Genomic DNA, 20,855 nt, shown 5'->3' with positions numbered 1-20,855 from the left:
ATGAGCCAGCACCAGAAGAGTGGCAATTTCTCAGGGACAATTTGGCATGCAGTCAGAAGGGTTCTGGTGATTGGAGGAACCACTGAATGGCTTGGCCAAGCTGGTGGCCAGTGTAGGACCCCCGGGGAGGACAGCTAACTCTGTAATGCTCCACCACAGGAAGCCACAGGGAAAAGGCTAGGAGGCCCTGGGTAATGGCTTCTAATGGACACCATGCTAACACATGCTCCTTTGATGGGGTCTATCACAGCTGCATGTTGCAATGAATTTAAGCAAAGAAATCCAAGTTAAATGACTTGTGATAAAATTATTAGATGCCTAACAACTGTAAGCTGAAATCTTGCCAATGAAAGGCACTTAATTATTTTTTCGCAGAAATATCAACAGTGTCAGAGTTAACCACCAAACTACTTAACGTGACTTCCACCGATTTCGCAGATCATTATTCGCTCAGTTAACGGTAGAGTTAATTGATGGAGGCCCGTCATGCTGCTCTGGGGAGGAGTGAGGCTGGTGATGAAGTCCCGGATGGAGACAGATGTATAGAAGAGGAAATCACAAGGGACCTGAGGGTTTCCCCAGAAAAGCCCACTGGGCGTGAGAGTCGAGTTAGCACTGGGTGAGAGCGGGAGATGGAGCCTGCAGAGGCCACATCATCTTTGGGTGATCCCAGACCGTTACGTTTGGTGCTATTGGCTGGTTCACTTAATGGCTGTTCAGGGAGTGAGAGCTCTCGCGGCGCCCTGTCCTGCCTCACTCACAGACTATTATGCCCACTGGATCCCCAGTGTGTGGTTTTCCTGCGCCTCACACTTGTCCATGATGTAGTTAGGTAGTCCAAGACATCTGGGGATGGTTAAAGCACATGGAGAGAAGTTGTGCAGGCGACACAGACAAGTGTCATTTTCCAGCAGGGATCTCAGCCCCACAGAGCCCAGGGGAGTTGGGTAAGTGACCCTCGCTGGGTACTAGGGATCACACAAGTGGACTGACACGGGAGCTATCTAGGCCCCGATCTCCACCTCACAGGGTGGGATCTTGCAGGAGGGGGGACCTGTGGATGCATGATGATCCCTGCAGCTGTTTTCCACAGCCTTCTACCCCTCACCCTGGTTTCTCAAGACGGTGCCCAGTGGAGCAGGCAGTTTCGGCACTACAGGGGTGGGAGCTCAAGATCCAAGCTAGAAGGTTCCGATGAAAGAGCTCTGTGCTCTCCTAGTAACGGCCAAAGAAGATGTGATGTTAGATCTGTCAGGACACCTACCCGTCCTCCTCCCAGGGGAGCCTTGGCAGCCTTTCCTCCATGCCCTCTCAGGGTCTAGACCTGCCAAGTGCTCCTGGCCCCATCCACGCCCAACCCTGAAAGAGTCCTTTCTCCAGAGCGCTGGGTGACCTTTCCCAAGGTCAGCATGTCAGGGTCCCCCAAGTGTTCCGCTCTGCTCCGAGCAGCCCGCATTGGCTCCCTCATGATGACACACAGCTTGCACAAAGCCTGCACCCAGCCACCCGCCTGGTGTTATTTTTATTTATATACCTGAATACTCCAGAACAGCTGCTTTATTGAGATTCATCAGTCACAAGGCTTAATTAAAATAATGCCGTGTATCTAACTCAGCGTGGATCACCAAAGCAAATGTTTGTTTTGCGGCGTCAATTAAGGCTTCCCGTGGAAACGGCAGCAGCAAACGTTGAAACCACATGTGGGTCTGACCCGGCCCCTCCCTGGGATGCAGGCATGAGGGAGTCTCCAACTGCTTGTGGGCAGGACTTCCCCGGTAAGCAAGGGAGTAGGGTGGGCATGTGGCGTGTCCCCCTCCTGGTGTCTACCCGTCACTTGTGTCTCAGATTCTCAGATCTTTATGTATGGGTGCCTTCTGTGTTCCCAGGTACACTTCTTCCCCAAGGGACTGCCAGACACGTGCCAAATGTTCATAGGTCCGAGAGGGCCCATGGAGGTCAGTGTGGAAGGGGTCCTGGCCAGCTGAGGGGCTGAAGCGCACTGCACATGGAACAGCTGGGACCCTTGTGAGAGTCCTGATGGCTAAGGTAACTTGCCCAAACTTAAAACCATCCCTTTTCAAAATGTTCTAAGGCGCTGCCCCTGACCAGGCCCCAGGTGTTTCCAACTGGTCCTTTCCACTCCTAGAGGGGCCTGTACTCTGGGACCTGCATCTTCCGCATTCTCAAAGCACAGGCCCGCCCTCTGATAGTTTCTGCTTATGTCCGCTGGACTCTGACACACCTGCTTCCTTCTTCCTGGGATGCTGTGATCACACCTCACCACCCCTATTTCAGGGTCCTCACATAGTCACACCTTTCTGTGGGACTGGACCCTAGACACTTACTGGGTAGAGATAGAAGGGATTATGGGATACCAGATAGAGCAGGGAGGTCCTGCTCTGACAAATGTGTGCCATTGTGTGAAGGTTGCACAGGACACATGGACACTGGCTATCATGTGCACAGAGCCCTCCTAGAGCCAGGCACCTAGTCAACACCCCAGCACCCATGATAGCACGCAGGACCCCAGAGCTGAGGGCCTGTGCCTGCTGTCTGAATTCACAGGAGCTCAGGAGGTTGGGACCTGCAGCCTATGGCTTGGGGGCAGGAGCTCTTCTGTCTCTGAGGCACCTCAAAGGAGAACCCATGTGATATGGTTCATCTTCATCATCACCTTGACTGGACTTGGAATCACCTAGGAGACATATGCGTGCTCTGGGAGGGTGTTTCCAGAGAGACTGAGCTGAGGAGGGAAGCTCCTCTCCAAAGGTGAGCAGCGCCGGCTGGTGGGCTGGGATCCTGTGAGTAAAAAGGAGAAGGTGAGCTGTGCACCAGTGTTGTCCCTCTACCTCCCGACAGCAGACAGCTCTCTCACGCTCTGGGTGCCGTGCCCTACCCACAGCAATGGCCTGTATCCTACAAATACAAGTAAAAATAAACACTTCCTTCTGCAAGTTCCTTTTGTCAGGTATTTTATCACAGGGACAAAAACAGTCACTGGGGCATCAGGTCTCATCCCAAGCCCCCCTCCTCCCCCCCAAAAAATAAATCTGCTTTGACTCTAGTACCAATTCCAGGCGAAGCTCAGATCAGATATCACCTCCTCCAGGAAGCCTCACAGGCCAGTCAGAGTGACCCTCCTGTCCTCTCTAGTTGTGTGGCCTACTTGTGTCCCTCTCCACCAGACTCTCATATTTCTGGGGCCCAGGTACTCAGAGTCTGTCTGGCGATGACGTAATGAGAGCCGGTTGCTAGGAAACCTGCCTCAGCTCAGTCAGGGGAAATCTGCTCTGATTTGAAGGGCTCCTGCCGATTTCTTAAAATATCAGCTCTTAGCGTACATCTCATCCCAGAGCAGAGAGAACACAGCGAGCATAGAGAGTGCTGGCAAGCCCCCAGGCCTCCGTTCCCCCAGCACGCTGGCTTCTGAGAGCTGATGGGGTGAGACTAACCTCATTGTCTTTCCTTGTCATGGTCCTTAGCCTGCAGACGAGGGACCTGTGATTGCAGTGACTTCAGCAGGGCGTTTGCAGAGTCCGCCGAGCGGTTCTCGAGGATGAAATGGGAAGCGCATCCCAGATGATCTGCTAAGTGAATGTTGCCTGTTGTATATAATTATAGACAAAGGCGCTAGCTAATGGCCCCGTGTAACCCTGCGGGGAGGTCTGCAGCGCCACGGGGGACTGACATCAGTCCTGCATTGTCTGATGCTCTTATCAACGATGTAGGCAGGAGAGGAAAGTCCTGCCCGTCAAAATGGGGCTGAAACAAAGGGTGGGAAGAGAATGCAACCAACGCCAAGGCCATAGCTCAGGACCATGCTGATGTGACGATGGCTCAAGATGGAGCCAGGTGGGGGTGGGGGTGGGGTGGGGGTGGGGTGGGGTAGTGGTAGCTGTCCATATGGGATGCTAGCTCAGAGGCACAGCACAGCCAAAACACAAACCAAGAGCTCCGGCCTGTGATATTCCCACCTGACATAGGACACACACTTAGAATGGAAAAACCCAACACACAGTCTTTAAAACAAGGATGAGACAAATCACTTGAAAACAGTAAAAAAGCCGGCCATGGTGGTGCACGCCTTTAATCCCAGCACTCGGGAGGGCAGAGGTAGTTGGATCTCTGTGAGTTCGAGGCCAGCCTGGTCTACAAAGAGAGTCCAGACCAACCAAGGCTACACAGAGAAACCTTGTCTCAAAAAAACCAATAAAATAAAATAAACAGTGAAAAAGATTAGGGCTGGAACTTCAGCAAACGAGAAGGCAGGCCCACACAGGTCAAGGGAGGCAGGAGTGACACTGTTGCTTGTTGGGAGGACCTGAGTGGTGGCTACAGTGTGACCTGAGCTCTGCGGCAGTCAGTGGCAGCAGGAGAGTAAGAGAAAACATAGCCTGCCAGCGTGTCACATTCCTCACTGAGCAGATACAGCCCTGCTGCCACCATTAGGGCCTCATTCTCACAGAGAGCCCTGCGTGGTGTGTCTGAGACACTTGTTCAGAGTTGTTAGCGCTGCCCTCAATAGTTGCAAGCCAGAAATGCTGTGACTGTGGACAGTGGCTGGACACACCTCTGGCTGTCCTTACACCGTGAGCAGATGCCTGTTACCGCGTGTAGCGTCCAGTGGATGCTGAAAAGCACAGCATGGCCTGAAGAAGGCAGGGGTGAAGGATCCGCTGCTCTGCTGCAGAACAGCGAGAGCCAGGGACCGCTGGTCCACCTCTGGGCTTGGGCTTCTGGGGTGCTGGAGATGCTCATGTCGGCCCTGAGCCCCTGCCATAGATGTTTTTGTTTGTGTAAAGCCAGCCTTGCTGTGCATTTCTGAAGATGTGTTGCACCACACTGCAGCAGTTATCTGGTGTGCACATGAGCACAAATGAAACAGCTGTACTTTTTTGTTTCTTTCTTTCAGTGGTGGAGATTGGGCGCAGAGCCATGAGCATGCCAGGCACGTGCTCTGCCACTGAGCTACAGCCTCTGCTCCCTTTCCATTTTTACTTTCTGCAGTCTTAAGACAGGATCGAACTAAACTGCCCAGGCTGACCTTGAACTTGTAATCCTCCTGCTTCAGCCCCCCAAACACTAAGATTACAGGCACATGCCATTATATGTGGCCTTGACAGTTGTCTTAACCATGGACTTTCCTTTGTTTTGAACAGCCACACATCTCAGATGTGAGCTAGCACATAGCAGACGTGAGCCACTCCTTTTGGACGGTGGACAGCAGGCTAATGCCTGACAGAGACAAGGCGGGCACGCCCTGCCACGTCCCATGAGGCGTTATCTAGAGTGTGGGTCTGGATGGAGAAGCCTGGTTGGGGTAGTAGTAAGGTGTCCTGAACCCCAAGAAGAGATGTCAGGAGCAGTTCCTGATGTCCACACAAGTCCCCTGGCATCTGCTGCTATAAATTTGGAAGGGCATGAGGTGAAACTCCATGTGGTCATGCAGACGTCGAAGAAGAAGCAGGAATGTGGTGCTGGGACACTTACCTGAAGGGAACCTCTTGCATGGCTGTATTCAGCAGCGTGGCTCACAAGACCCAGGCTGTGTGGCTTGCACAGGAGAAATTGCTTTCTTGCAGTTTGGACGCCGGATGGCCGAGGATCGTGCCTGCGTACTGGTGAGGGTTCGCTTTCTGGCTTGCAGCTGGCTGCCTTCTCATAGTGCTTCAGTGGCAAGGGGTGGGGAGACAAAGGAGAAGGAGCAAGGGATGAGAGGGGGAGAGAAAGACAGGAAGAGAGAGGGGGTCTGAGAGAGAGGAGAAAGTCTTATATTAGAGTGCAACTTGTGACCTCTTTGACCCCAGAAACCCTATCTCCAGATTGTCATGTGGGGGTCAGGGCATCAGCAAATTAACTTTGGAGGGACACAGTGCAGTGGCGGCCAACACCGCAGGCACACCATGGGGGAATTAATCGGCAGAGCCACGGCCATGATGGAAGACACACTAGGCCCAGAATAAAAGTCACTACACACCACTTAAGGCAGTGAAAACAATCCTCAGAATTTGGATTCTAGCAAAGTCTTGTTAGACAACCATTCCCACAGATGATGAAAGCACTGGGCAGAGGCAGAGCAACACTCACTGGTGGCCCTGGACAGAAGCCCAGCGCCGGCAGGTTCTGAGGACAGCGCAGGGGCAGTCCCTGGGTGCACCAAGCAACTGAAGTCCAGTGGAAATGTGCCAACTTCCCTGCTTGGGAATAAGAGGAGAGCTTAAAGTCCCTTAGCTATGGACAGGAGGAAGGGAGGGAGGGAGGGAGGGAGGGAGGGAGGAAGAAAGGAAGGGAGGGAGAAAGGGATGGAGGGAGAGAGGAAGGAAGGCAAGAAGGAAGAAGGAGAGGGAGGCAGGCAGGCAGGCAGGCAGGCTAGACTAGAGGCAACCCAGGGCAGCATGTGTCTATTACGACACTCACTCTGGTTCCACATAGCCCAGTGCAGCTGGAAGTGATGTGGAGACCTGAGCTGCCACCAAGGTGAGGGCAGTGCATTCTAAAACACAGCAGAGTCGTACAGTCTCTAAAAACTCAACCATGCCTGAAAATGACCTGATTTGACGGACCACTCCACCTTATAGGAGGTTTTGCCTGACTGGAGATGGTCTCACTGGAGAAGTGCAGACCCAGGGGCATCATAGCTTCTTTCTGAAGTGCAGAGTTGCTCGCTGTCCCCTCTGCCCCACCTTGCTTTTAGGATGGGTCTATGGGATCCTGGACACCATGGTGGTGGCCTAAAGGCCACCTTTGCGGGGTCAGCACTCGGGCATCTGTTTCCTGTGCACCTGCTTCATTTCTACAGCAACACCGCGACCAGAGACCCCTCCCTCCAGAACACTGCGTGCCCCTACCTCCCTCTTGGCTGTCTTTGTCCCCAGGGCTCTGCACTGGGCTGTCCTGGCCCTTCACCCTGGGAGCAGGGCTGATGGAAAACAATGATCGATATCGAAACCAGTGGGCCAGGCATAGGAGAGAGATACAGCGTGTGTGTATATGTGTGTGTGTGTGTGTGTGTGTATGTGTGTGTGTGTGTGTAAGTGTGTGTGTCTGGGGTGGGAGCTGCCCACATAGGCCTGCCTGTGGTCCCCACCTAGCACTTGAATATGGATTTGTGCCTCAGGACAGGAGGCACAGGCTCGGCCCTAATTAGACGTGATGAGTGTGTGTGTGTGTGCCTGGAATCAGCATCAAAGGGGGACAGCCGCCCACCGCCCCTTCACTCTCCTCTTCCAAGGACAGCACCTGCTTCCTCCCTCCCAGATCAGGCCGGCCCTGACAGCAGGCCCAGGAGTCCCCTCTATTTAATTAGGACGGAAGTTCCCTCAACCCGGTAAAGGGATTTAATTTCAATATTTCCTTTGCAGAGATGGGACCCTCCTGTCCCTCCACACCAAGGGCCTTTCATGACAGCTTGGCCCAGCCCCTTTCCCTCTCACTGGCTTTAAGAGCCGGTCCCAGAGAACAACCAGGAGGAGCCAAGGGCTGGTGGGGTGTGGGTGCACTGCAGCTGTGAAAAGAAAGCCACCCTTCACCCTGCCCTCCCTCCCTGCAGCCTAGCCCTCAGCAGCAGGGCTCTGGAGCCTGTGGCCAAGCAGAGCTCTCTTTAGGCATCTGTGAACAGACTGGGAGTAACGAGGAACCCACTGACTACTGACCTCAGACTGTGGACTTGAATCTCTGAATGGTGCCCGAACCCCTGTCTTGCTCTGTGTTTTAGCCTGGCCTATTGTGTCCCTGGTATACACACACACACGTGTGTGTGTGTGTGTGTGTGTGTATGTGTGTGTGTGTGTGAGTGTACATATGCACACAGGTGTGCCATGGGTATTTATAAGTCTGTGTGCCACACATATGCACACCTACTTGGCGAGTGCATGCACTTGTGTGTATATGATCACATGAGCATGTATGTGTATATTTGTATGTGCCTGTGTGTCTGTGAGCCCAGACGACTGGCATGAGCCTGGTTCTTGTCGCCTCTCTTTAAATTACTGGATGCTCTGATCCTTGGCTAGCCTCTTGGGGACAGCACCACTCTGATCATAAGATGGGTACTGGATAAGCGAGAGAGACACCCGCAGGGCAAACACACAGATGCTCAGAGGGCAGACTTAACGCCTACACCTGGGAGGTGGGGGAGGAGCTCTGAGGTCCGGACCTTGGGGAAAGGGGGCTCTGGTTCTGGTGTCAGTGCCTTGGCTTGCCCCAGACTCAGCTTCCCTGTATGTACGAACGTCTCCAGCAGAAATTTTTGAGTGTCCCCGGGTCCCTGGGCAGCTGTGTTCTGCCAGCTTTCCTCTGCTCTGCCACCAGCTCCCTTCTATCCCGTCCTCTGTGCAGGACCTGGCTCTCAGCCCAAGTGGCCCTCAGCCCTGCAGAGGCCGCTAATGAGAGGTGTCAGCCGGTAGCTCTTCAAGAGAGCTCGCTGCCCTGAGCAATCTCTTAAAAGGAAAATTCTAACCTTAAAGAGTCCTTTGAACACATTGTGAATGAGCAACGAACACAGCCCAGACAGCTTCTGAGAATTACCAAGGGCTGCAGATTCGTGAAAAGAGAGATTGATTTCCATTTGGTCTGCTGAATACATTTCCCGTGTTCTCGGGGTGTTTATCACGCCTTGTACTAAAGGTGAGGGGGGATCCTGGCTAACAAATTATGATCATTGGTATTCTCCCTCCTGCTCCCACCGCCCCGACCCAGGAATTTATGCGTTTTCCAGACAAAACGTGCTTCCGCAGACAGCGCTGGCATCGTCCTCGCGGCAGTCAAGTATCGACGGTATCGATTGCACTGTCCCCAGCATACACATGTGGATGGATGCCCACAGCCCCCTGTGATGAGCAGGACCTGGCCCTGCAGCTCTCTCTGCTGCTCCCAGCTGTACCTTGCCCCAGGCCCATCCCAAGCCCAGCCACTCAGGGACCAGCTGGTACATGTCTGCCTCAGGCTCGGTCCCCATCCCTGGCCCGAGAACCATGCTCACAGAAAGCTCAGGCCTGCGTGCGGTGCTCACTGCGTAGACATATGAAGTATACATGGATGATTTAGCAGATGAATGAATGAGTCAGTGCTTTGGTAGAAAACCAGGAATGGGAGCCTCCAAGCAACGAGACAGTTGCTCTCAGTTCTTTGAAGACGGCCATTGGTTTGCAATCTGGTATTAGTGGGTCTTAGATCCCTCTGAGGACTTCATGCCAGGCACTGGCCAGCTAGAGGCCAAAGTCTCTCCATCCCTGTGCACCCCCAGAGGAGTCACATGAGACCCCTAGAGCCAAACTGAGCAAAGCCACCTAGTGTCTTGCACAGCAGTACCCTGCCATCACAGGGCTCAGGAGGCAGATTTACAAGGAACTTCCTGAATTGCTTTCTTTTCTGTTTTATGAAATACCTCTCTAAATGTCTGCATATAGCTCTCTTGAGGGATGGAGGGAGAAAAATAGCAATTAAAGTCTTGTCATCAGACTTGTTCAGGCCGTTAAGTTGTTCAATCTTGCATAAAAAATCGGTGCATGTACTTGACGTGGGCGGGAGCACCTGGCGAGCCTGGAAATGTAAATCAGGACATAATGATATGCGTGCAGCCTGCTGGAGGCAGCCCCGCCCTTCCTTGCTTCCCTCTCACTCAGGGACCCCAGCAGAGGTTGGTGAAGGCCGCTCTAGGCATGGGGCTATGCTGTGGCCTAGACTGACTGTCCTGCTCCACCCTCGCTCAGAGCTGGACTGGCTCACAGCACCATCTACCCAGTCAAATGTAGCTGTGCTCCTGGACAGAACCACCCTGGCTCTGGGGTTGTGAAAACCTGCCAGCAGCCTTGGAGCCCCGATGGCTGCATAGTGCTGGGCTCAGGCATGGCACCCATGGGAGGAAAAAGCAGGGGCCAGTCATGGCCAGCAACAGTGCCTGATCCTGGCCTTTGAGCCACAAGATGAAGGGCCACAGCCCCACCACCACCCCCGCCCGCCCGCCCCCACCCCCTGTAGCTACCCCCAGACCTTGGCCACTCTTCTGTCTAAGCTCGGATGCCAAGTCTGCCCCTCAGTGAATGTCCTCACTTTATGGCATCTCCAGAGAAAGATAGCTCAGGCTGTGGAGATTCATTCCGCTCTGCAAGAGGGTCGTTTATTTTGACACATGTGGTTTAGTTTCAATTATTTATCATAACACTGGGGAAGGCCACAATAAAAGCCCCGATGTGTGTTTAACTGCAGCCCCGGTGAGGGCGACAGGTGCAGAGGGTGCTTGGGGAAGGTGCCTGGAGAGGGGAGGCAGCCCAGCTCTGGGAGGGGAGGGTGTGCATAGCATGTCTGCCCCCTGGGGAGTCCTCGGGGCTGGAAGCTGCAGTGCCAGTGGAGATGCTGTGTGCTGTGGCGCTCACAAGTGACATCTTGTTCCAATCCTGTCTGAGGAGTGATTGGAAGCTGAGCCTGTAGTGTGCTGGGATGGGTGCTCCCTCGCCTCTTCAGCAGTCTCAGCCGCCCGAGCAGAGAGAAAATGCCCAGGGCTGTTGGGATTGTCCAGCCTCAGACCACCATACACACCTGTCCATCCATCCACCTGCCTGCCTCCCACTGTGACACGGCTTGCAGCACAGGCTCTGCCTTGGTCCCCTGGGATCTGAACCAAATGGCGGCCAATAGCAAAGGGACACAGCTGGGCACCCGCTGTCTCAGTGCCGTTCTCATCAGCCACATGAGAATACATTAGGACCTTTGAGGCCACTTGGAGTAGCCATGGTGACTCCCCCACCCCTCCCACGCCACCCCCCACTCTCTGACGGACAGCTGAGGTTGCCAAGGCCCTGGCAAGCTGACTAACCCAGGGCTGAATGGATGGCACCAGGAGGGAAGAGGACTTACCTGACACGGGCTGGGAATCAGCCAGGCCAGGCACCTCCTACTACAAGGGTGGAAGCAGGCTCTGCAGAGCAAAAGGCTTGGCTGTGGCATGCAGCAAGTCCGCTTGGCTGAGAAGCACGCTGTCCGGGCTTCCTGTGGTCTGGACACAGCCTGGGGCTCCAGGAGTACCCCCTTTTTCTCAGACAATGGTCTCCACTCCAAAACAAACCAAGACCATGCATCCACAGACCATTATTTAAGGCAAGTCTGGATCAATATTGGGGAGGCTGTGTTCCACAGCGCACCGTGCTTTGATTTACAATGCAAAGGAAATGGTCACAGGGTTGACGCCTGGTTCCGGTTTGGGATTCTGCACTATCCTCTGTGTACTTCAGCCCAGCATTTATTTACACCACTGGAGTGTGAATTCTATGAATAAATTTTATTATCTCGAGGTTTTCGTGATGACAAAAACATGAAAGCCATTGGACTGGTGAGATGCCTGTGCCTCCTTATTATGCCCAGCAGGGCCGGGGAGGGGCCTCCTGGGACCTTCATTTAGATTTTAATTAAACTGACTTTCCCCCAAACAATTTGCAATAAATTAGTGCCAACCAGGGCTTGTAACATCTAGGCAGAAGGCACAGGCTTTGATGTGGGGTCACAGCATGAGATCCGCCTTGCTTAAGTCTTTGCTTTGTAGGTCTGTGAATTCCCAGGGTCCTCATCGGCCTGGCCCCTAGCTGGGCCATTGAGAGAAGACTGCTATGGACCCTGTGTTTCATGCCTGGCCGGATCCCAGCTCAGTCTGATCATCTATGCCAAGATGACCATTGGCTCTATGCTCTTCAAGCCAATTCCCCTAAGAATCAGAGGGTAGCCCCAGAAAGCTTTATCTGGGCTCTAGTTGGGCATCTCCAGTCCTCCATATGGGTCCAAAGGTGGGGCTGGGACCATCCTACAGTGAGCCCTGAGGAGGGACGGAGTGCGTGCCTCGCTCAGGTGGGGGTCTCGGAGCCTCCCACCCCCCATTCTCACCTCTCAGCATCTCTGTTCTAGGCAGGGGAGGTGACACTGTGACCCTGGAAGAGGACCTGGCAAGCCTGATGCCTGTGTCAGCCCCACTGTGCAAAGGGACACTGAGGCTCTCAAGGAGATAGGGCCTAGTCTGGCCCCGTCTCCTCAGTGCTGGGCCGCAGGCCTTACTTAGTTTTCCAGGGCTTAGTCTGACTGAACAGGTCACCTGACAGCCTCTGTGCAGGCCGTATAGTGCAGGCAAGGCGACACTGTGTGTGCTTCAGTTCATGCTTCCCTGAGCCATCCCATCCGCTGTGAGCTCTGACACCTGCTGTGACTGAGGTCCAGGCTGTGGGCAGTGGCTGCCCACCTCATGGGTTTGATGCCTACCTAGTAGAACAGGGTTCTGAGCCACTATGCTCTGTAGGGAAGGCTAAAGAGAGCTAGCCTGGGGCCAGGCTTTACTGGGGCATGCGCAGGTCCAGGCTGTCCCTGGGATGCCTGGTGCATGTGGCCTGTGACAGGAAGGCCTTGTCCTTGACCTTGACCTGTGGTGTTAAGTGGTCATTGTCCTTCTGTGCTGACGGAATCGTGTAGAGCCTTGGCAGGCAGGGCGAGAGCCCCTTGTCCGTATTTCTGGCACTCTGAGAAAAGTTCTGAGGGTGTCAGTTACGAGGTTCATACATCTGGACTAAACAGCCGCAGAATCCAGCATGTGAGGCCACAGCTCTCCTATGGAAGCGTGGCCTCCTCCCCTGTGTGCGTCAGGGAATGTGGTCTGGCTCCCCTGTGGAAGCGTGGCCTCCTCTCCTGGGTGCGTCAGGGAATGTGGTCCGGCAGGACCCACCTGCGGGGGGGGGGGGGGTGTGTGTGTGAAGGATGGATCCCAGATACCTCCTGGAGTGATGCGGTCCAGAAAGGAGCTGGGAACGTCAGCAGCAGTGTGTGATCTTAAAATAGCAAAGTCAAAGCAACTGAAGAGGACGGAACAGCCAAGGCACCCAGTGTCTGCCCAGCGTGGGCTGTCTCTGTCTTTGCTGGAGCATCTGCTCCTACAGCTGGCTGCTCACCACCATCCAGTGCCATCCGGTGCTGCTGCATTTCACGGCGATAACATTTCATGGCCGTTTTGCTTGTGCGCAGTCACAGCCCATTGGCTTTATGGAAACACTCTCGGAGTTTACTTCCCAAGAAGGAGAAGGATAGCTGTTTCACAGGCACTTGGAGGAACGCCTTGATGGCCCGAGTGTAAAGCGGGGAGGTCTGCCCCTAGCTCGAGTTGCCGTCACAGGAGGTAGGAAGACTAGGGCCCTCTTGCTTTCTGCAGCACTAATGGGGTTCACAGAAGCCCCTATGCCCGGCATGACTGTTGGTGTGGGGCAAGGTTGCTGTTTGCTGGGTAAGTAAAGATGGGTCCCGCTGTTCCCCTTCCTGTTCCCCTCCCCCCACCCGAGTCCTGCTTCTGGACCGGAACTTGTGTCCATTTGGGTGGGAAGGCTAGAGGTGGAAGCGGAGCTTCGGGAGTTCATTCGCTCTCGGGGCACATCCCACCTCCCTGTAGCTGGCCTGGAAACCTGCGACAGCCACACAGCTCGCCCTGCTGTGCCGCCCAGCCCGGCTGAGAGCTGCAGACTCAATCGTGTCTGCGTCGTGATTGCGACAGCAGCGTTAATGGAGTCCACACCCTACCTGTCTCCAGGCGCGGCGCGACCTTGGTGCCAGCACTTGGCTTCCAGTGTGATTCTTCTCCTCACTGGCGGCTTCACACGCAGTGGCTCCCAGGCCTGCAAGGCACGGCTGGGCCCTGGGCCATCTCTGCCAGATATTGTTCCATCTGTGGGAAAACCCCAGCTCCTCGGCTGCCTTTGCCACGCCCTCTGTCTTCCTCTGCTCTTGTCCCAACCTTGGAATCAGGCCCTGAAGGAAGTATCAACAGCCCCGGTCAGCCACCTCTGCTGGCCTCCGTTTCCACCTCAGTCAGCCAGAGAACCAAGTGGATCCAGAGCCGGCAGGTCAAAGCACAGCCTGAGCCAAGAGGACCCTTCTACTTGGGAGAAACTGAGGCACAGAGGGACACAGAAGACTGCTGAGAGAAGCCAATAAGAAATACAGGGCCAAGGTGAGGTCCCTGGTGGCTGAGAATGGAGCTGTGGGCCTTCCAGCTGCCAGGAGACTCTGACTGCTGATCTGATAGCATATCCAGGATCAAGGATCCTTCTAGAACCCCTGATCCATCTTCCCTACATATCTTCCCTACGTGTTTGCATGCAAGTATGTGCATGTATCTATGTATATACAGATTTGCGTATACTGTGTGTGTGCTTGTGTGTGTGTGTGTGTGTGTGTGTGTGTGTGTGTGTGTGTGTAAGTATATGTGCTTTGGAAACAGAGGCAGGAACACTGCACTCACTCTGCAGCCTCAGAGTGCTACCCTTGTGGTCACCTTCAGTCCTCCCAACTGTCCCACTGATGACTCTGTTAGCTGAGCTTGTTTCCCTCCACTCATCCTGCCATGCTCCTGCCCAGCCCCCAGTCTCTGCATTCTAGGATCTAGGCTGGCTTGAAAGACCCCAGCAGAGATGGTAGCTGTGGTCACTTGTTTGACATGGTGGAGAAGTTGGTGTCAGTCATGGAGGAATGTGTGGCTCAGCCAACCATACATGAGTCTAACTGGGCACAGGTGGCTTCACAGCTGTTTCTGTGGCTTGAGCCCTGCTATGCTCTGTTAGGCCCAGTCCTAGAGCAGATGCCTCTGAAGGATCTTTGGAAACACAGGATATCAGAAGCTCAGAGGTCTTCTGACAGGTTCTACATCCCAGGTTCCTATTTGTGTCTGGAAATGGCACCAAGGCTAAAATGATGGATGAAAGTCACTACCCCACACAAGACAGAGCTAATTTAATGGTTCATGTCATCTAGTGGGAAAAAATAGGGCTGACATCTACAGTCAATAATAAGGTGGAAACAGCCTGCCAAGTAATATCTGGGGAGAAGTGGTCCAGAAATTATGTTAGGAACCTGCAATCTGAGACCATCAAGCAAAAGAGCATCTTTGGACTGGGGCCGTGGCCTATGATGGGGGAGATGTTGCATGAACAGCCACCTCAGAGGTATCAGGTGTGGAGACTGATGTGGCAAACATCAGAGGTTGCAAGGGCAGCGTCACAGTCTCCTTTGAGACAGGAAAAGGGATGCTTTGGGTTGGAGGTGCTGAGCAACAGGGATTTTATTTTCAGTCAGAGTTGGAGAAGCTGGGCATGGTGTATTTTATCTACTTGTAAGGGTCACTCTGGCTGTTGGGCGGAAAGCATTGAGCGCAGGACACTACTGCCTGACTCCAGAAGATGCCATTCAAGCTCTGGAGATAATGCTAAAGGAAAGCTAAGAAGGTGCAGCGACTGAGGGCTTCATGTTAGGAAGGATACAACACAGACCGTGGTCCTGATGTGGCCAACAGTGCTATGCGGCCATTAAGCAGCTGTGCACATCTCAGGTGTGCAGTCCACACAAGTGCCCTGAGGCCTGGCATGGTGTCAGCATAGAGATCAACAATAAACAGAAAAGGACAGCAAATGGCTACACAGATGCTGCACTTGACCCTGGCAGAAAGATGGACATCGCCCAAGACTTGGAGTGGCTGTGGGATCAGGCTCGAGAAGCAGAGAAAAAAAACCCCAACAACAACAATAGAATAAAGAAAAGATAAGAAAGGAAAACAAACATCGAGGTGCAGTGCTCACCTGGACAGCTCCCAGAGGAAAACAGAATAAAAGGGCAACTTCTGTGAAGTTAAAAAGCAGGGGAAAGGAGTGGGTCTTAAGTTGGGCCAGTCATTGGTTGGCCATTCCCTCAATCTCTGTTCCATCTTCATCCCTACACCTCTTGTAGGCACGACAAATTTTGGGCCGAAGGTTTTATGGGTGGTTTGGTGTCCCCCTCCCTCCAACGGAAGTCCCACCTGGCTACAGAGGTAGTGATTTCAGGTTCCATATGCCCTGCTGCTAGAAGTCTCAGCTAGGGTCACCCCCCCTCGCCACAGACTCCCAGAAGCTAGGGTCACCCCACCACCACAGACTTCTAGAAGCTAGGGTCACCCCCCCGCCACAGACTCCCAGAAGCTAGGGTCACCCCCCCGCCACAGACTCCCAGAAGCTAGGGTCACCCCACCACCACCACAGACTCCCAGAAGCTAGGGTCACCCCCCACCACCACAGACTTCTAGAAGCCTCCCCCAATCCCAGAGGTGCCCTCCGTTCCCGTTCTCCCTCCCAGTGCCCCCTGCTTTCCCCACATCTGATCCCCTCCCACAGTCCTCTCCCCTTCCTCACCCTGTTCCCTTCCTCCAGCTACTTCAGATGTCTACTTTATTTCCCCCTCTGAGTGAGATTCAACCACCCTCCCTTGGTCCCTCCTTGTTACTTAGTTTCTTTGCATCTGTGGTGTGTAGCATACTTTATGACTAATATCCACTTATAAGTGAGTACATGCCCTAAGTGTCTTTCTGGGACTCAATTACCTCACTCAGGATGATATTTTCTAGTTCCATCCATTTGCCTGCAAATTGCATGATATCTTTGTTTTCAATAGCTGAGCAGTATTGCAGTGTATAAATGTACTATGTTTTCTTTATCCATTCTTCAGTTGAGGGACATCTAGGTTATTTCCAGTTTCTAGCTATTACAAATAAATCTGCTATGAACATAGTTGAGCAAATGTCCTTGTGGTATGGTGGAGCATCTTTTGGGTGTATGCCCAGGAGTGGTATAACTGGGTCTTGAGGTAGAAATTATTGCTAGTTTCTCTGAGAAACTGCCAGGTTGATTTCCGCAGTGGTTGTACACTTTTGCTCCACATCCTTGCCAGCATGTTCTGTCACTTGAATTTTTTATCTTAGCTATTCTGATGGGTGTAAGATGCAATCTCAGAGTTGTTGATTTTCATTTCTCTGATGACTAATGATGTTGAGCATATCTTCAAGTGTTTCTTGGCCATTAGGGATTCCTCAGTTGAGAATCGTCTGTTTAGCTCTGTACAGCATTTTTATTTGGTTTGTTGGTGTTAAATTTCTTGAGTTCTTTATATATTTTGGATATTAGCCCTTAGTCAGATGTAGGATTGATGAAAATTGGTCCAACTTGAGACCTACCCCATGGGAAAAAGCCAACCCCTGGCACTATTAAGGATGCTCTGCTATCCTCACAGAGCCTAGTATAACTGTCCTCTGAGAGGCTTCATCCAGCAGCCGAGCTTGGGGAGTCTTGTGGAAGAGTGAGAGAAAGGATTGAGGGCGCCAGAGGGGTCAAGGACACCACAAAAAGACCTACAGAGTCAACTAACCTGGGCCCACGGGGCCTCACAAGACTGAACCACCAACCAAAGAACATGCATGGGCTGGACCTAGACCCTCTACATATATGTAGCAGATGTGCAGCTTGTTCTTCATGTGGGTTCCCCAGCAATTCGAGCGTTAGGGCTGTCTCTGATTCTGTTGCTTGCTTTTGGATCCCTCTCCCCTTGCTGGGCTGCCTAGTCTGGCCTCAGTGGGAGAGGATGCGGTTAGTCTTGCTGAGACTTGAGGTACCAGGATAGATTGGTACCATAGGGGGACCTCCCCTTTTCTGAAAGAGAAAGGGGGAGGGGAATGGGGTGTGAATGAGGGTGGGACTGGGAGGAGAAGAGGGAAGGGGCTGTGATCAGGCTGTTAAGTGATTTAATTAATTAATTAATATTTTTTAAACAGCTGAGGAAAGAGCTGGAGAGACAGTTCAGCAGTTAAGAGCACTGGCTGCTCCTCCAGAGGACCAGGTTTAGTTCCCAGCAGCCATTTGGTGGCTCACAGCCATCTATATAAATCCAGTTCCAGGAATCTGACCTCCTGTTCTGGGAACAAGGTATCTGTGGTGCACTGACATGCATGCAGGCAAAATATCCCAAGGTGCAACATTAATTTTTCAAAAATCAGGGTGAAATGTACCAACAGCTGCCCCAGCTGGGACAGCCCCAGGGGCTGCTGGGAAGGAGCTGTAGAAACACGGAGCCTTGGACCAAGTGCAGCCCCAGGCAGCAGCAGAGGAAGCCCACACTGCAGATTCTTCACCCAATAGCTAAGGGCAAAGAGTGGGTTCCATACCTCAGGACTAGCTGCAGCTCTCCATGAGGGCTCTCAGAACAGAATAAATCTGTCATTCAAGTTCAGGCACGGAGAGCATCTTCTAAAACACTTAGGATGCCAGGCACTGTTATCTACCCAAGCAGCACAGGATGAGTTTCAGTCGGTACTCAGGGCAAGGTCCAAGGGTGAGAGATGGAGTCCAGAACTGCAGGGCCCAAGTGCAGTGTGGTGCCACCACGGTGGAGTGAGATTGTCCCACAGCGAGGCTTCCTGCTGGGGCCACCCACATGTGGTCTATTCCTCCTTCCAGGTAGATGCTCCCTCTCCGGATTCCTGACTTTTTTTTTTCCTAAGACAGGGTCTCTCTGTGTAGCCCTGGTTGTACTGGACTCACTTTGTAGACCAGGCTGGCCTCGAACTCACAGCCATCCGCTTGCCTCTGCCTCCCAAGTGCTGGGATTAAAGGCGTGCACCACCAGCCCGGCCTGGGTTTCTGACTTATTTAGGCAACAGGACAGCAGAGGGATCTATGAGTTCTCCTGTGGGTCTCAAGGAGCCACATCCATTCTTGGTCTTTTGTAAGTAAACCTTAAAGTCAAGGGTCCCATCCGAGGTTCCCACAATGCCCAACTGAGATAGCAACAATCCCTCTTCCTACTGCCCCCTCCCCAGGAGAGTATTTTCATGGACTTAATGGTGTCATGTCCTTGGCTGAACATCTGCCTCAAAAGACCAGGGCTAATGTCTGAGACCCAGTTATTCAGCAGTGGCACTCAGTGCCTCTCTCAAGTGTCAGTCCACATGCAGAGTCAACATGAAGCCTTGGGTCCCAACACTCAGGCAGCGTGGCAGAGGCCATTTCCAATAAGGCACACACAATAGTGTGGTGGTGGTGGGGAGGTCCAGTAGGTCGTTGGAGCCCCCAGCACAGCAGGGCTGCTGGAGTGGGGGTTGATGCTGGTGACACTGGCTGCAAATGACACAGGACAAAGACCCAGGGCCCACAGGACCTCCACTTGCCAATCCTCCTGCCAATCAATCACCAACTCACTATCTGGCCAAGGTCTGTACTTGCTGTCGTTCCCATTCTGCTGTGCACGACATCTCCCTGTTGTTTGCCTGGTGGGCCACAGTGTGGTTGCCTGCCAGCCTCTGACCAACCTCAGCTGTCACAGAGTCACCCCTTACACAAGAACTTGGTCCGGGGTAATTAACTCTGACACCCTGAAAGACACAGTGCAGGTGGCTGCAAGGGTTTCCTCGGGAGAAGTTGCCACCCACGAATGTCCCCATAGTATAAATGTCATTCATTGGCACAGATATGAAGAAGCAAGTCACGGAGGAGATACAATAGGAAGTGCCCCAGTTGGCAGTTTTTGAGGGCGTTCAGAGTCACTGTAGAGCGAGGCAGAGCGAGGAAGCTAAAAATAGTCTACTCAGCCAGTTGATTGAGTGCCTGACATCTCACAACCCGTCAGTGTGCTCCCCACATTCCAAGTACTCCCAGGGACGACAGGCACCCTTTGGGGGCTCTGCCTGGGTATGCACAGTGCTTCCATGCAGACAAAGCAAGTTGGGACCATTCTTCAGAGGAAAGAGAGGAGATGGGGAACAGAGTCACCCCCTACTCCCATGATAGGCAGATCTGAGCCCATGTCATTCAGTCCCAGAGCCCAGGTGCTCACTCCACAGACTGCTAAGGCCAGAGCCGAGAGTGGCGAGAGGGCTGGAAGAAAGTGATGCACCGGCATGGCAGCGGGTCAGGTAAGTGGCCCAGGGAGGACAGGCAGGCAGGGACATCAGGGCAATGCCCAGCACCAAAGAGCTGAGGGGTGGTTGAGGGGCCCCAAAGTAGTTCTGGGCTCCTGACAAGAAAGGGACAAGATCTAGACACAGCCTGGGTCACGCACCAGGGACATGCATTGTCAGGAAGGGACTTGGTTTTGTTTTTCTATGGGTACCAAAGACTTGAGTGCCCTCCTGATTGACTTGAAGTTAAAAGGCAGAAGGGAAGGGGGTGGGACCAGAGATGCAGCAACCACAGGGTGCGGAGTTGAGCCCAGCTTTGCTCAGCCGCCCACCCCCCACCCCCGCCCGGGAGGTCGGGATGAGGTCACATTTGGAATCAGAGTCCGGATCGTGAGCTGTCTACAAGAGACACTTTCATAAATTCTGATCCGTGGCTGAAGAACAACGGATGGATAAAAACGCAGAGAAAATGACCGGAGGAGCGACAGAGCTAATCTCAGTCAAAATGACTCAGAGCACAAATCACATATGGTAATAGAGGTATCAGACCAAGCACAGCGGTGACAAGCTTAAACCTGTAAGCGCTCAGCCTCTGACATAAAAGCGCACAGAAGAACTGTTAGCTACACAAGGAAGCCTACCGGACACGGCTGTAATGGAAATCCAGCCCAGCGTTGTTAAGATGTGGTGAGGGGAGGGAGTGTGTAAAAGTAAGAAAGATGTCGGGTGCAGGCCTTATTGTTCAGAAAGGAGAGGCTATAGGCGCTTTACAGGCCACATTTTATCTCCAGTCTTGAAATGCTACCTGTTTCCCTATAAATCTAAGGAACAAATAAAAAATCACCTCACCTCATCCATCAGGGAAATGCAATTTTTAACGAAATGAGCCCTCGTCTCACTATCAGATAAGCAGCAGGAAGAGAGTCCTAATTAGCAAGCGCAGTGGCAGAGCAGAGGGTGTGGATTCCGGGCACCAGCACGCCATAGGCCTCAGTGTCTCGTTCTGAACAGTGACACTGAGCGGCAGTGACTGTATCGTCCTCTTGCAGAGGACCCAGTGTGTGTCCACTGGGCTTCCCTGTGACTAGCAGTGGCCCAGAAGGGCTGGATCCTCGGGGTCATGAGGAGACATGGCATGGGCATG

At 53.1% G+C, this 20,855-nt stretch overlaps 1 long non-coding RNA gene across 1 annotated transcript; it reads right to left on the bottom strand.

Moving 5' to 3' along the window:
* Window positions 1-1,539: 1,539 nt before the first annotated feature.
* Window positions 1,540-5,742, bottom strand: LOC311602894. The gene is made up of 3 exons (XR_014780890.1): window positions 5,491-5,742; window positions 3,453-3,584; window positions 1,540-2,799 (listed from the first exon to the last, which is right to left on the bottom strand). It is a non-coding gene; the product is annotated as an uncharacterized lncRNA (long non-coding RNA).
* Between the last annotated feature and the right edge of the window lie 15,113 nt (window positions 5,743-20,855).

The sequence above is a fragment of the Acomys minous genome (genome assembly GCF_964271855.1).
Source record: "Acomys minous genome assembly, chromosome: 8".
Lineage (NCBI taxonomy): Eukaryota > Metazoa > Chordata > Mammalia > Rodentia > Muridae > Acomys > Acomys minous.
Note: the sequence above shows the minus strand (reverse complement) of the source record. Positions and strands in the feature narration are given on the sequence as shown.